A 15,072-nucleotide genomic window follows, 5' to 3' on the forward strand; every position below is an offset into this window, starting at 1 on the left:
CTTGATTTTTCACTCGTGTTCCGCAGGCCGCAGTTTGTACTACCACTTCATCACCAACACGTAATGTCACCTCTCACAGCGCGCACGTCCGCTGCTCTCTGTAGTCAAAAAGGGCAGTTGTTTGAAGTGCAATGGATGAGCAGCCAGTCCCAGCAGAACAGGACTCTGTGGCGTGCACTGTTTCTTCCTATGCTAGGAACACTGGCGCCCAATACAGCGCACGTAGCGTGGCCGAGAGCTCTAGGGCACTGGTTTAAGGCACCAGTCTCTTCGAAGGCGTGGGTTCGAATCCCAGCGCCGCTGTCTCCTTAACTACGACAGCTACAGACAAGTGGCGTCGCTCCCATACGGCGGGCACGGCATTTTCTTGTTGTGGATGGCCTAAAGAGACGCTTCCAGTGGGAGAGCAGTGGAAATACATGGCACAGCGATTTCCAAGACACTTACATTTCGGAGTGATCTTTGTACTACAAAGGAAACGTTTTGCCGCTCGTGGTCCAACGGTAACGTGGCTGAGCGGTCTAAAGCGCTGGTTTTAGGCACCAGTCTCTTCGGAGGCGTGGGTTCGAATCCCACAGTTGCCAATTTTTACGTCTCATTTTTGTGCCGCTGCGGTGTGTTCTTGTGGGGTAGGACGCAGCTCTTGTGACGAGCGTGTTGTGTAGGTAACGTGGCCGAGCGGTCTAAATCGCTGGTTTCAGGCACCAGTCTCTTCGGAGTCGTGGGCCCGAACACATCGCGCGCTCGCTCCGGCGTGTCGGGCGGTGTTTACGTGTGCTTCGCGGTCGGCGGCGGCTCGTCGCGGTGCCTGTTTCTTCGCTGCTGTAGTCAGCTGAACTGTAAGTTAAGACGGATTCTGAAGACCGAGAAAATAATATCCAATGCGAATTTGATAGAAACGTAACCCGACCGTCTGCTTTAGAAATTCATTCGTGGATGAAAAATGACTTGAAAATTCCTGAAAGTGATGTGCTCGGCTTGCAATTAGACGCGTTCTTGAACTCTTTGTTTGTAAAATTGAAATGTCCGGAAACGTGCGATGCCCTCGTAGGTGAAAACGGTGGTGTACGAAAATTCAAACACTCTGATGGGACAATTTGTTGTGTTACTCTGTCGAATGCTGGTTTTGGTATCTGAAATGTTCGAGTATTCAATCTTCCGTTTGAAACCAGGAATGAGACTATAGCTCGTAGCCTTATGCCTTATGGCTCCGTTTTGTCGGTTACGAAAGAAAAGTGGTCATCCGCTTATATCTATCAAGTTGAGAACGGTATCCGTAGTGTCAAGATGATTGTGAGGAAGCACGTTCCTTCGTTTTTGGTTATGGCCGGCCACCGGGCTTTTATTTCGTACAGTGGTCAGCCGCAAACCTGCTCCTATTGTAATGCCACAGACCATTTTCGGCAAAATTGTCCTAGGCGTGGGCGCCCTGTGCAGCTGCCGCCCCGTGGGCAAGATGACGACGCGTCGTACGCGAGCGTGTTGTTAGGTGTTCCCCGTTCACCGGCACGTTCCGCGGAAACGGAAACGCCGTTAGTTGATGCGGTCGCGATGATACCGATGCCACTGCAACCGGTCTTGATTTTGTTCAAAACATGTCCGTACCTTCTCAGTCAGTTCCCGTAGCTACTGCATTGCTCCCGCCTCCGGCTGTGCCTGAAGTTCCGGAACGGACCGGATCATAACCCGTACAGGTGGTTACCCCACCTGTTGCTGTTGTGGATTCGTCACCATCTACTTCCGTACTTCAAGGTGTTCCGGACGGGGCTCCTGCCTCACAGGAACCAAAGCCAAGGCGTGAAAGTGTTTCGGAGAAGCGTGGTAATAGTGACCGCTTCCGCAGTGCCAGTAGTTCACGGATTTTAGAAAACCGATCCTTTTCTCGCGGAGAACGCAGCCCGTCTCCGGAATGGAAGCAGGTTCCACGTCCGAAGTCGAAACAAAAGCAAAAATCTGTGCAAAAGCCGGCGCACAAGCCCTTGCCCCGCCCCGTAGTCGAATCTCGGCCGTCGGTTGCGACGGGGCGTCGTCCACAGCGTCCTGTGGCGAGCGCCTACGACAAGTGTGTCGGAAGACAGGCGGGAAGAGGTTGTACGGCAGTTAAAGGAAATGTTGCACCACTCTGATGTAAATCTAGCAATGGACACTACGACGTCTCAGGCAACGAACCCGGCCCAACTATCAGTTAAGCGTAAGGCGGATGACACCCCCCAGCGTCGCACGCGCCCCCCTTCGCAGGATTCCGCGTCTGCACCTCCCACACAAGAACCGCCTACTTCGGCAGCACCGTCTGCACGTTGTGACTGGGCAGACGATATGGAGGAGGAGGGTGGGTCCAATCCCGCCGTCTAGTTTGTTTTATTTGTTTTTCCCTGTAGTCTATGGTAGCACGCCCACCATCTGTCGTTGCTACTATTAATCTTAATAAATTGGAGTAACCGATGAAATTTGCGAGTTTTTTGGGTTTTTAAAATTACATTGCTGCTGACGTAGTGTTTTTGCAGGAGGTTGTGGTAGATATACTTCATTCAATTCCGGGCTATCAAGTTCTCCTGATCTTTGATATCGAGTGTAATTGTGGTACTGCTATTTTAATTCGTGTTGATCATGATTATAGTAATGTCGCTACAATTCCTAACGGTCGAGGTGTAGCTTGTACGATCAACAACGTACGATATCTTAACGTGTACGCCCCTTCTGGTGCCGACGGGCAGCCGCATCGCCGTGTGTTTTATAGTAGTGACATTTGTCACCTTTTACGGGGCCCCCACCTGCCTGTAGTCATGGGCGGCGATTTTAACTGCGTGCTGGAAGATAGAGATCAGGAGCCACGGCCGTATAAGTGCCTAGAATTACAGACGCTCGTTACGGAGATGAATTTAATTGACTCGTGGTGTTATTTACACCCGCGGGACGTGGGATGTACTTTCTTTTACCCCACGGGTAGAAGTCGGCTTGATAAAATTTATGTTTCTCGTGATAAGCACCACTGTCTTACGGAATCCTCTGTTCACCCCGTGATCTTTTCCGAACATTGTGCGTATGTCTGCCGCTTTCATTCTCTGTTGGCGATTTATCCCCGCGCAAGTCGATTATGGAAGTTTAATGTGCGACATCTCTCACACCCACATTTTGCGCCGGTTATCGTGCGTGTGTGGCAGAGGGTGCTGAAATATCGCGGTCTATATGCCTCCACTTTGTCATGGTGGGTAGAATCTGTTAAGCCGGCATTACGCAAGGCCATCCTGGAGTTCGGTCAGGATGTTGCTCACTGGGAGCGTTCTACATTGCACTTTTACGAGAGCTGTTTAAATGATGCCATCCACCTGCACACAACTAATCCCGCTCTTCGGATGGCGACAATTCGGCGTATCAAACTCCGTCTTCTGGATTTGAAAAGGGAATCGTTACGCGGATCTGTCGTACGGAGCCGAGCCCCCGGGGCGCTTGCTGATGAAGCGCCTTCCGTGTTTCATCAGCTGCGCGAACGCCGGCGCGCGAAGCGACGTTACGTCACAGAGCTGGAATCAGCTGACGGTGCGCGGCTTAATAGCCAGGCGGCAATTCTTGCCGAGGCCCACCGTCACTTCATCGAACTTTTCAGTGAGAAATACACTGATACTGCCGCGATTTCAGAGCTTCTCCACGACGTTCCGTACGTCTTATCCGTAGCGGATCGCCGTCGCCTCACAGAAAACTTTACTGTGGACGAAGTGAGTGATGTCCTAAAACTGTGTTCCCAGAATAAATCACCGGGCGCTGATGGGTTGCCACCGGAATTTTATTTGCATTTTTGGCACTTGTTTGACTCGGCCCTGACTGATGTTTTTAATGAAATTTTAAATGGTGTGGATGTTCCTGCGTCCTTCCTGGAAGGGATTGTGGTCTTGGCTCCTAAGGTTCCAGTCGCCAGGAAACTGTGCAATCTTAGACCCATCACCCTTCTTAATGGTGACTACAAACTCTTCACCAAATGTGTCTCCTCACGCTTGAAGCTGGTCATGAAAAAACTGATTAGTCCCTTTCAATACTGTGCAGTGCCTCAACGCACTCTCTATGGTGCTGTGTCCACATACCGAGATGCCATTGCCTATGCTTCGACGAATAGGATTCCTTTTGGCATTTTATCCATCGATTTTGCAATGGCTTTTGACAGAGTTAGCCACCTATATCTCCGGCGAGTGCTCCAGAAGTTTGGTTTCGGTGTAAAGTATATAACTATGATTTTTAACCTTTTCAAAAATTCCACCTCACGGATTAGTATCAATGGATTTTTGTCGGAACCTGTTCCGCTCTGCTGTTCAGTCAAACAAGGGTGCCCTCTGTCAATGGCGCTTTACGCAATCTCCTTAGATCCTTTGTTGCGTAAGTTGCACAGTGTTTGTAGGGGAATCCGTATTGGGGATGAGAAGCACGTTTGTCGCGCTTATGCTGACGACCTTGGTCTCTTGGTGTCCTCGGCTACCGATTTTGATACAATACGCGCTGTTCTTACACAGTATGAACGTGCATCCGGTGCGAGCATCAATACCCGTAAGACGGTTTTTCTGCCTATTTATGCGGCGACACGTGGCTTCAAACGCCCATGGTTTACAGTGAAGCAGGAACACAAAATTTTGGGTGTTCGCTTTCAAGCCAATCTGTTACAGACTGCGTCCTACAACTGGCGTATTGTCTTAAATGGCATACGAGCTATGGCTAGCCTGTCCGCTACTCGCACCCTCGCATTAACACAGCGGGTGATTTTAATAAATGTTTTCTTGCTCAGCAAAGCCTGGTACCTCGCACAGTTATTTCAGGTACCCAAGAATTTGGGCAGAGCCATAACACAGGCAGTCTATTGGCTATTGTGGCGGGGCCATATTTTCAAGGTGTCTTACGAAACGTGTACTTTACCGCGCGAACAGGGTGGGCTCGGGCTCATTCATTTTGCTATGAAAGCCGCAGCGTTGCTCCTTCATCGGACGAGCGTCACTATTGAACGGGATCCGTCGAGCCCCACAGCTGTTCTGTTCGCTATTCATCGTCCTCTCTCTGAAGCAGCACCTCTCGACCCGACTACCATACCGTTTCAGCTGCGTTATGTTCGAGAATACTACATTCAAAAAAGTTATCTCGCCGCCGACGTACTCGACCATCGCACACGCACTGTGAAACGTGTCTACCAGGGACTAAGAGGACGGCCAGTCGGTAATAAGATGGAGGCGCGCTACCCGCGATCTGCGTGGAGGACGGCGTGGGCTCACGTTCACGCTCCCTTCCTGTCAGCGGACGTCAGCAGCTTTTGGTACCAAGTGGTTAACAGAATTCTGCCCACCAACGAAAAGCTGCGCCGCATTCACTTATCTCCATCGAGCTTGTGTGAAGACTGTCGCCAAGACGACACCTTAGAACATCGTTTCGTGTGTCTGAGGTCACAGTCGACTTGGAACATTGCCGCCAGGATGCTCGCACTTATCAACCGGACCAGCGCTGCCGCTTTTTCTGCGGACACGGCATTGATCCCGGACTTCAACCCATATCCGCATACGAAGCGTGCCGCCACTGCATGGATCGTGGCTCACACTGTGTTCGCCCTCCTGCAATTGCGACTTACGGACGACTATGCCTATCTGGTTTATTTGTCCACGCAACATGACCTCACTAAAACCAGGAAAGACTATCACAAAATCTTTGCCAATTTTCTGCAAATTGCACTCGCATTTGCCCACGACAAACTGTTGTAATCAACACTTCACTGCTGCGACTTTTCTTTACTTCTGTGTTTTGCATTGTCTCCGGGTCCGGATACATAGTTAATGCAAATAGAATGCTACAGGAACAGTGAACCATTCAACACGTACGATGCTTACACTTGTGCCGGACTGCAACGTGGAAACGACGACGAAAAGTTTAACACCGTTTTATCCTGTGTTCGTGTGTGTTTGTGTTTAGTTGTCGTTTAGTGATTTCTTTATGTTTTTATTCATTTTTTACACCGTCTGGTTCCTCCGTCTTCGGCGTACATTCACGGATGCGTTGCGCACCGCGCTGCCACGGAGATTGTTTGGTTTTTAAGAAAAGAGGTTTTTTATACTTTCTTTTTAACACGTCGGAGAGGATTGTGTTTTCCTTCTCGTTATCCGCCTAGACAATACGGAAAGTTCGGGAGTCTACTCATTCCTTTGACATGTGTCGATATTTTTAATTTTTGTGACTTTTTTCATTTCTTATTTTAATGGCCGCCACGAAGCATTGTGAACACAATATCATGGGATGTGTGAAGGGTGTTCCTTCCTTGTTACTGAGAGGACTAACTCAGGCAGTATTTGATTTTTTATTCTTTTTTTTCAAATTTTATTCTTTCTTTTATTGAATTTAGGTAGACAGCGCCTGATGCGCTGTTATTCTTTCATTTTTTATTTTAAGGCGTGTAGGCAGCAAAGCAGTAGCTTTGCGCCATTATAGGCCTGCACTTTAACTTCAAGAGGATTTTAGTTTTCCTTCGATGCTTCGCTAGCGGTGAATAGCCACAAGAAACTTTCCTCAAAGCAATCCAGTATCTCCGATTCCATCACTTCATCTTGAACACCAACGTCTACCGGAGGACGTCGACGCTCAAGGAACCATACCAAGGAGTTTACGGTTTTCCGCTGAATGGACAGTACAACAATTAATCTTTTCTGTTTGCAAGCAGCACCGTTTTATTTTATAGCTAAAGAAGCTCGCCGAAGAAGGCATAAATTGGAGAGCGCAAGGCCGGGCTATAAGGGGAGTTGGGAGGCCCAAAAAAAAAAAAAAAAAAAAAAAAAAAAAAAAAAAAAAAAAAAAAAAAAAAAAAGTTGCCACTTTTTACGTCTCATTTTTGTGCCGTTGCGGTGTGTTCTCGTGGGGTAGGACGCAGCTCTTGTGACGCGCGTGTTGTGTAGGTAGCGTGGCCGAGCGGTCTAAGGCGCTGGTTTCAGGCACCATTCTCTTCGGAGGCGTGGGTTCCAATCCCACTCCTGCCAAACGTGTAATGTTTCCTGTGTCGAAGGCAGGTGCACTCATTGCCCGCAAAGGAAACAGCACAACAAGGCGTGAGCGTCTGCTTGGTGAATTGCCGTAGAACAGTGCGTGGTGCAACGACAGGATTTGTAGGCACCTTTTGCTCTCATCATTGCTGGCGTCCGTCTCCCCGAAATGCGTCCGGGGCACGCCGTTCTATAACGCGAGAGAGCGGATTTTTTACAGTTGTCGTCAGTTAACCGTGGGTGGCTGCTGCGTTCGCTGGAAAGAGCACTGCCGTCGTTATCCGGTGTGGTCTAGTGGCTAGGATACCTGGCTCTCACCCAGGAGGCCCGGGTTCGATTCCCGGTACCGGAATCGCGCGTTTTTGTTGCTCCTCTTATGCGACTTGTCTCGACTTTGCTCGACTGACGCGTGCAGAAAGCTACGTTAAGTATGATTCACGGCAACACCTGACGGCGAGAGAGATGAAGCGTCTATCCACTTGTTATCCAGCCACATACCTGTAGTCAAGAGGCTTGGGGGACTGCAAGACATTGCCACGGAGGTGAATGCAGCTAACCACTGTAGTTAGTGTCCTGACAGCGCAGGCACGTTCATTTGCTCGTATACATGTGATGGAGACCGTGTCTCACACTGCTGTGGCGTACACCTTGGCCTAGGCTCTGCTGTGTATCGCCACTTGCATTACAGGCAGCTGCTTTCGCGGGCGCGTCCGTGGCCGTGATCGTCTAGTGGTTAGGACATTGCGTTGTGGCCGCAATAACCCAGGTTCGAATCCTGGTCACGGCAATTTTGAAAGTTTTGCCTTGCTGCCGTTGCAATGACGAGTACTCGAAATGACAGTACTCTCTTGATTTTTTCACTCGTGTTCCGCAGGCCGCAGTTTGCCCTACCACTTCATCCCCAACACGTAATGTCGCCTCCTAGAGCGCAGACGTCCGCTGCTCTCTGTAGTCGAAAAGGGCAGTTGTTTGAAGTGCGATGGATGAGCAGCCAGTCCCAGCAGAACCGGAAGCTGTGGCGTGCACTGTTTGTACAAATGCTAGGAACACTGGCGCACCAAGCAGCGCATGTAGCGTGGCCGAGCGCTTTAAGGCGCTGGTTTAAGGCACCAGACTCTCTGTAGGCGCGGTTTCGAATCCCGTAGCTGCCGGGGGCTTTGCTGTGATCGCGTTAAGCTGCCGCTTTTTCTTCAAGTGTAACCTCCTTGAGCTCACATATGTTTGATACATGGAGCATTCTAGCTCCGCCTGACAGTTACAGCTACGATACTTTAGTGGTTACGGAAAGCCCAGGTTCGAAACCTGGTCACGGCACGAAAACGTCTCTTGACGCTGTCTCCTTAACTGCGACAGCTACAGACAAGTGGCGTCGCTACCATACGGCGGGCACGGCTTTTTCTTGCTGTGGATGGCCTAAAGAGACGCTTCCAGTGGGAGAGCAGTGGAAATACATGGCACGGCGATTGCCAAGATACTTCCATTTCGAAGTGATCTTTGTAGTACAAACGAAACGTTTTGCGGCTGCTGCTCCAACGGTAACGTGGCCGAGCGGTCTAAGGCGCTGGTTTTAGGCACCAGTCTCTTCGGAGGCGTGGGTTCGAATCCCACCGTTGCCACTTTTTACGTCTCATTTTTGTGCCGTTGCGGTGTGTTCTCGTGGGGTAGGACGCAGCTCTTGTGACGCGCGTGTTGTGTAGGTAGCGTGGCCGAGCGGTCTAAGGCGCTGGTTTCAGGCACCATTCTCTTCGGAGGCGTGGGTTCCAATCCCACTCCTGCCAAACGTGTAATGTTTCCTGTGTCGAAGGCAGGTGCACTCATTGCCCGCAAAGGAAACAGCACAACAAGGCGTGAGCGTCTGCTTGGTGAATTGCCGTAGAACAGTGCGTGGTGCAACGACAGGATTTGTAGGCACCTTTTGCTCTCATCATTGCTGGCGTCCGTCTCCCCGAAATGCGTCCGGGGCACGCCGTTCTATAACGCGAGAGAGCGGATTTTTTACAGTTGTCGTCAGTTAACCGTGGGTGGCTGCTGCGTTCGCTGGAAAGAGCACTGCCGTCGTTATCCGGTGTGGTCTAGTGGCTAGGATACCTGGCTCTCACCCAGGAGGCCCGGGTTCGATTCCCGGTACCGGAATCGCGCGTTTTTGTTGCTCCTCTTATGCGACTTGTCTCGACTTTGCTCGACTGACGCGTGCAGAAAGCTACGTTAAGTATGATTCACGGCAACACCTGACGGCGAGAGAGATGAAGCGTCTATCCACTTGTTATCCAGCCACATACCTGTAGTCAAGAGGCTTGGGGGACTGCAAGACATTGCCACGGAGGTGAATGCAGCTAACCACTGTAGTTAGTGTCCTGACAGCGCACAGTTCCGCTTTAGACGCCGTGCAGTGTGGACGTGCCTAGTCTTCCGCTCCGCTGTAGCGTTACGTATAGTGGACTATCGTTTTTGTTTACGTGTTGTGTTGCAACTTCTGTGAGTGTTTCTCCGTCGTTGTTTCGTACCTTGTGTTACTTTCTGTCCTTATTTCAGTGTTTTTTGTGTAGCGGTTTCGACCGCATATTTTGAAAATGTCGTCCCAGGTTATTCCTCGTCAGGCTACAGTTAGTTTTGCTTTTGACAAGTCAACCCGCCATGTGCAACCTAGTTCTCTTGAGATTCATGATTGGTTGGTAGATACCTTTGGTGTTCATTCGGATCAGGTGCACACTGCTTATTTTGATACCGAACTGTATGTTTTCTTTGTTAAGTTTATGGACCCACTTCAGGTTGATAAAATTCTTTCTAAATATGGTCATCAAGTTCTCTTTCGGCATCGGGATGATTCTGTAAGTACCGTGCTGCTTTCCAATGCTTCCATCACGTATACCAATGTTCGTGTTTACAACCTTCCACCGGAGGTGGATAATGTCTATCTTAAGGAGGGTCTGCAGAAGTATGGTGATGTAAAGAGCATTCGCCTTGAACGCTGGTCAAGCCAACATCGCCTGCAATGTTACAGTGGTATTCGTTCAGTCGAAATGCACGTTAAGCAGAATATTCCATCTCACCTGCAGATCGGTGGATATCGTGTCCATGTAACATATAGTGGTCAGGTGGGCACCTGTTTTTTGTGCAATGAAAGTGGTCACGTGCGTACCGACTGTCCGCGGAGAGTTTTTGTTTTAAAAAATTCTCTCGAACAGCGTCGCAAGTTAACGGTCGCTGACCTCGTTGCAGGTGGTTCTGCTCTTGGTGTAGCACAGTCCAGTGGTAGTAGCGCCCCTCCACAGGTTTTGCGCACCCCTGATACAGAATTTCCTCCTTTGCGTGCTAAATCTGATGTTGTTCCGTCTGTCCCTCAGGTGGGTGTGCCACTTTTGAATAATAAGAGGCGTCGCCCACACGATGGAAATAGTACGGATGAGGATCTCCCTGAGATGCCCCAGTCCGAGCGACCGGCATCCTCCGAGCCACTGTGTACTGTAGCTGCTCCCTGCCCCCCTGAGGTAGCGGTTCCGGTGGCGGCTGCTGGCGCCCCTCCGGCCTCCGACGCAGCTTCTCTCGAGTCGGGTCGTCGGTCGGGCCTGTTGGCGCCGTCTTCCGAACCGACTTCGATGTCACAACAAGTGGAGCCGCGACAACTTCCTGCTTCGCTGCCCCATACCTCTGCCAGCGGAGCTGCTCCGCTTCCTTCCAACTCTGCGGCCTCGGACCTTCCTGCTCACGTTTCGTCTCCGTGCAGTCCATGTTTGCCGGAAGCTAGTGCAGGTGTTGACCATTCCGTTTTGTCGGATGTTTCCCCCGCGACCCCGGATCCCGCATGTGGACCGGCGCGGGTGGTGTCGGATACAGAACTTGACCCTCCTACGTCACCGGCGGCTGAAGTTTCCTTGCCCGTCAGCCGACGCAAGTTACGCGTTCAGCCGAACGTTAATGCTGTTCGTAAAAAACCGAAACGTAAGGGATCCGCGGAACGGGGTAGCAGTCCCCCTCCCTCGGATGCCTCTGTCACCCCTGCTATGGACTGTGACGCTGGTGCGTCGGTGTAGGTGATTTGTTTTCTCGCTTTTCTCTCTATGGTTCAAGCATACACCTTTCTTACCTTAAATGTTAACCGTATTGAGTCCGACGTTCGCATTGCCTCTTTGCGGCAGTTTATTTACGACGCCTGTGCGGACGTAGTGTTTTTGCAGGAAGTGTTGTTTTCTGATCTCTCTCTACCTGGATTTCAAACTGTTTTTAATGTCGCGCCGGAATATTCAACAGGAACTGCTCTTTTCTTTCGAGAGGGCATTCCTATTACTGACATTGAATTCCTTGACTCTGGCCGTGGGATTGGTTGTCGTCTTTTTGATCTCCGCCTCGTTGTTTTGTATGCCCCCTCTGGTTCGGGTCACACTGTGGCTCGATCGCGCTTTTATAAAGAAGAGCTTATTTATCTTTTGCGCCAGAGTCCTCGGAGTCTCCTGCTCGGAGGCGATTTTAATTGTGTTTTACGCCCTGCAGACCAGTCCCCCAATTTTAATTATTGCCGTGATTTACATGACTTAGTTCGTACGATGCATCTGCGTGATGTTTGGGAACACAAATATCCAACCCTGGTGAAATATACGTTTTTTACCGCGTCCTCATGCAGTAGACTCGACAGATTCTATTTATCTGATTTTTTATGTGATAAAATTCTTTCTGTCGATGTTATTCCTACTAGTTTTTCTGACCATTGTGCTTTTACTGCAACTGTAAATCTTAGTCGCCAACCTGCAAAACTTTATCGTTCCCAGTGGATGTTAAATGTTTCCCACCTTGCCGACAGTGCTATGGATGATGTTATAAGTGGCGTGTGGGAGCGATGTCTTCGCTCTGTCCCGCGATACCCCTCCTTGCTGGTTTGGTGGACTGCGTTTGCCAAGCCCAAGATTCGTCAGACTTTGATTTTCTACTGTGCTGCTAGGACGCGTGATTTTAAGAACACGTATGAATATTACTACTCTGTCCTGCGTGAACTATATGAAGCGGCGGGTACCTCTCCACTGCGGATCCATGATGTTCGTCGTATTAAAGCCAAGCTCTTGAGCCTTAAACGACGACAGATGGATGGTCTGCGAGTTAAGTCGAAACCTCACTCTCTTGTTGAAGGTGAACTGACATCCTTGTATCACCTGCTACGGCATCAGACTCGTCGTCGTCGCTCCTTCATCTCTTCTCTTACGGTGGATGATGGACGGCAGCTTATTGCACAGGAGGAAATGGTTCGTGCTCTTCATCAGTATTACACTAGTCTATATTCTGCCGATGATTCTGGTGAGTCTCTTTCGGATGATGTCTTTGGGGATCTAACTGCGACGATCGCGCCTGACGCGAACGGCGAATTTCTCCGGGAGTTCCAGGTAGATGATGTTTTCGATTTTATTGCTCGCTCTCCGTCCAGTAAATCGCCGGGTCCAGACGGCCTGCCTAAAGAATTTTATCTCCGTTTTTGGCCTCTTTTGGGTGGCATTTTTACGCAGATTTTAAATGAGATTGTCAGGGGGATGGATGTGCCTGCCGATTTTAAAGTAGGGAAAATTGTTTTAATCCCGAAGTCCTCTGGTCGTTTATCTGCTGCCAATCTTCGTCCGCTCACATTGCTGAATTTTGACTATAAGACAGCTGCTAGAGCGCTCAATAGCCGGTTGTCTTCTCTGCTTCGGGGTGTGATTGGTGCACATCAATGTTGTTTTCATGATAGATCTATTCTGACACCAGTAGCCGAATATCGGGATGTTGTCTCGGTTGCGGCGGTTACAAACGTACATTGTGCCTTTGCCTTCCTTGATTTTTATAAGGCTTTTGATCACGTCAGTCATGTGTTTTTAGATCGTGTTTTAGGTACAATAGGTTTTAACGCTTCATCACGTGGTGTTCTTGGCAATTTGTATAGGGGAATAACAGCTCGGGTGTCAGTCAATGGGCAGCTGACGCCGCCCATTGCTATCCGCCGCGGAGTGCCTCAGGGTAGTCCGCTCTCTATGTCTTTATTCGTATTGTCCCTGGAACCGCTGCTTCGGACTATTGCTCTCAAGCTTCAGGGTATGTCCCTCTCTGGTGAGAAGCTCTCTGTTAAGGCATATGCGGATGATGTCGTTGTTCTCCTCCGTCAACGTGATGATATCCCGTTGTTGAAAGGGGCGGTTGATGCATACTGTCGTGTCTCTGGAGCGCGTCTCAATCAGGGTAAATGTAAGTTCCTTGATATTCGAGGATTTCGCGATGCTGACGTCCCTTGGGCCACTTTTGTCGATCGCCATACGTCCTTGGGGATTATCATTGATCGGTGTCCTCTAAAAATGGCGGCTCTCAATTGGAAATCTGTCACCGAGAAGATACAGGGGGCTCTGATGGTCCATGAGCAGCGCTCTGCTACCATTTTGCAAAAAGTCAGAATTTTAGACACCTACGTTCTATGTAAAGCTTATTATGTTGCTCAGCTGTTCCCAGTTCCCATGATGGTGGCGAAAAGGTTGCGCCAATTGTCTAGCAGGTTTATATGGAAGGGCCATCTATTCAAGTTACGTTACGAGGTAATGACGAAACCGCGTCTCTCCGGAGGCTTGGGCCTCTCTGACATTACTCGCAAGGCGTCTGCTTTGTACGTCCGCCGAACGACTCTAATTGTTACGCAAGAAGTGACTTCAATTACATCCAGGCTTTTTACTGTTGTGCGTCCGGCGAGCCTTGCTCCACCTGTCGATGTCGGACGCCTAAATTTTAAGTTGAAACACATTCGGGAATTTTACATTGCGGTGAGTTACCTCGGTGACGTCTTCTTGCGGCGACCGGTGCCAACGACCAAGGGCTTGATTGCCCGCTGGGAGGGGCTGGCCGGTCCCAATCCAATAGAACTGGCGTCTCCATCTGTGTCCTGGAGGAACGTCTGGAAGAACGTTAGTCTGCCGATCCACTCTATGGCCGTGGCGTCCACGTGGTATAGGGTAATAAATAATTTGGTTCCCACGAATGTACGACTGCACCGTATTGGTCTTTCTGACACGGACACCTGTACTCGGTGTGGTCTCCTGGATACCCTTGAACATCGATTCACCTGCTGTGGGCACCTTGCTAATTGGCGTTGGCTCAGGAAACAACTTGCTTTTGTCACTAGGTCTGCTGAAGCCGCTTATACTATTGACATCATCGTCCGGCCCGATTCTTCCTTTTTTCCGCGGACGAAGCTCCATACCGTCATGTGGTTGATTGGCCATTTCGTACATTTTGTCAACAGTTGTCATGAAGAAGATGGACACCTAGCGTTTCGGCAGTACATGCTTACTGCTTACTGGCAGCGCTTGCGATTGCCAGGCCTCCGAGATGATTTTGCCAATATGCTTAGCCTGACATTTGAAAGAGAGGGTGTTGGCTAAGGTCACCTGTGTGAGCCATTTTCTTTTATACTGTTTCTGGATTTGCCGCCTTTATATATGTTTCTTCTCTACACCAGGACTGAAGTTTTCGTGTTTTAATCTTTATTTCAGTCAGCAGTCTACATTTATAGTCATGTTTTAGGATTTTAATTTCAGTACTGTAAAAAAAAAAAAAAAAAAAGGGGTATGATTCCTGCTTTGGGTGCAGGAGGTCCCGGGTTCAAATCCCGGACGAGCCCTGCCATTTTGACCGTGCTGAAGAGTAGGTGGAACTCAGCCCCGGTTGCAGCTCCTCAATGAAGAGTAGACGCCTGTTATAGCACGTGGATATAACAAGAATGCGGCACCAGTAAAGTACGTAGGTGGAATTCGGTAGAAAAGCAGACGGTAATTTTGCATGCAACGGAAAACAAGGTTGTCTTTGCGGGATATGTGCACCAAAAAAAAAAAAAAAAAAAAAAAAGTCGGTAGAGCATTAGGCTTTTAACCTAAGGGTCCAGGGTTCAAGTCCCTGTTCGGGCGGAAATTTTAATACTTTGGTAGCCGCACGTCTAGTAGCGGTGTAAGCACTACGGAAAAGAATGCAGCTACGCCGTTTCCTGGCACTGCAGTGCTTTAAACGGTACCAGTTGCACGTGTCGGGAGGGTCTTGCGCTACTGGCAGTCGTGGCCGAGTGGTTAAAAAATATATAAAAAAA

The 15,072-nt window shown here is 49.6% G+C and overlaps 5 non-coding genes across 5 annotated transcripts; all 5 read left to right on the top strand.

Moving 5' to 3' along the window:
* The first annotated feature begins 502 nt into the window (after positions 1–502).
* On the top strand, positions 503–584 carry Trnal-uag. The gene has a single exon. It is a non-coding gene; the product is annotated as a tRNA-Leu (tRNA).
* Positions 585–7,272: 6,688 nt separating this feature from the next.
* Trnae-cuc lies at positions 7,273–7,344 on the top strand. The gene has a single exon. It is a non-coding gene; the product is annotated as a tRNA-Glu (tRNA).
* Positions 7,345–7,707: 363 nt separating this feature from the next.
* Trnah-gug lies at positions 7,708–7,779 on the top strand. The gene has a single exon. It is a non-coding gene; the product is annotated as a tRNA-His (tRNA).
* A 747-nt stretch (positions 7,780–8,526) lies between these two features.
* Positions 8,527–8,608, top strand: Trnal-uag. The gene has a single exon. It is a non-coding gene; the product is annotated as a tRNA-Leu (tRNA).
* Positions 8,609–9,053: 445 nt separating this feature from the next.
* Positions 9,054–9,125, top strand: Trnae-cuc. The gene has a single exon. It is a non-coding gene; the product is annotated as a tRNA-Glu (tRNA).
* Positions 9,126–15,072: the final 5,947 nt, after the last annotated feature.

Source organism: Schistocerca piceifrons, chromosome 1 (genome assembly GCF_021461385.2).
Source record: "Schistocerca piceifrons isolate TAMUIC-IGC-003096 chromosome 1, iqSchPice1.1, whole genome shotgun sequence".
NCBI lineage: Eukaryota > Metazoa > Arthropoda > Insecta > Orthoptera > Acrididae > Schistocerca > Schistocerca piceifrons.